The following is a 1,180-nucleotide window of genomic DNA, read 5'->3' on the forward strand; positions in this document are numbered from 1 at the left end:
TCTTACCAGATTCCTGGGTGGAGAGGTCTGTATGACTGATCAGGAGCCACGGAAGATGGAGGTGGATGGAATTGCCTCAGTAGGGACTTAGCAATCTGTGGGAGGCTGTTTAGCTAGTCTGAGTCAGGAATCTACTCCAGGGATTTGAGGTGGAGGAAATGTAGCTTGCCTGGGTCTAAGGCTGGCTGGAGATCACATATGTATATCTTCTGAAAAGACATCTATTCCCATATTCTGAAAATTGTATTTTCCTGATATTTGAGAAATAATATCAATGAGAGAACAAATGAGATACTTCAGAGGAAGTACTAGAGAGATGCACCTTGTTGAAAACATATATTTTCAAAGCATATAGGAAGAAATTTCAAATTTGGTAAAACTAAACCTTTAAAATCCTTGTCTTCGTTAAACAAGGATAACTTCTTAGTTCCAAGAACTCTTATTCACTCCTCAATAATTAAAACATAATTTATCTTACACGTTTTCTCTAAGATTTCCAGATAATAATGTAACATAGTGACAAAGAACTGTTCATATTGTGAACGGTGGTATGCATGCCTGTCTTCATGTACCTGAAAGCCCAGGTATGGGTTAGACAGCTCATTAATTGGCATAAGATGGCACAATAAAGTTAATCATTGCTGATCTCACATTCCCTGTGCGCTGTGCAGCTAGAGTCCTTCTATTTGGATCTAGGTCACTCTGAGTCACCAGAAACTTGCAGAGGTTTCTAACTGAAGCATTGAACACATAAACCTGGAAATAAGTTAAAATATTCAGTCTAGAATTTGAAAATTCTACTATGAAATTTAATATACTTGTGAAAACTATGCGAAACTATGCATCAGAAACCCCATTTCTGACATAGAGCACAAATCAGTTCATGGCGATTTCAAGAAAGATAATGAAACCATGGAAGAAATAGCTTTGGAAACAAAATGATTAGAATATTTAATGCAAAGGGAAAGATATATATATTTTTGATTGGAACACTTCATGAATTTGTGTGTCATTCTAGCACAGGAGCCATGCTAATCTTTTGTCATTCCAAATTTAGTACATGTGCTTTTGAAGTGAGCACAGAAAAAGCATAAGTTAATGGATGTTTTTGGATGGTAGAGAATTGACGCAGTATCTCAATCTGTATCACAGGTTGGTCTGGAATTCACAGAACAGACCT

General features: G+C 36.7%; 1 non-coding gene across 1 annotated transcript; it reads right to left on the minus strand.

Moving 5' to 3' along the window:
- Nucleotides 1-978: 978 nt before the first annotated feature.
- LOC115069715 lies at nucleotides 979-1,081 on the minus strand. Its single transcript, XR_003848955.1, has one exon. It is a non-coding gene; the product is annotated as a U6 spliceosomal RNA (small nuclear RNA).
- Between the last annotated feature and the right edge of the window lie 99 nt (nucleotides 1,082-1,180).

This window comes from Nannospalax galili, unplaced genomic scaffold (assembly GCF_000622305.1).
Source record: "Nannospalax galili isolate Female #2095 unplaced genomic scaffold, S.galili_v1.0 scaffold20631, whole genome shotgun sequence".
Taxonomy (NCBI): Eukaryota; Metazoa; Chordata; class Mammalia; order Rodentia; family Spalacidae; genus Nannospalax; species Nannospalax galili.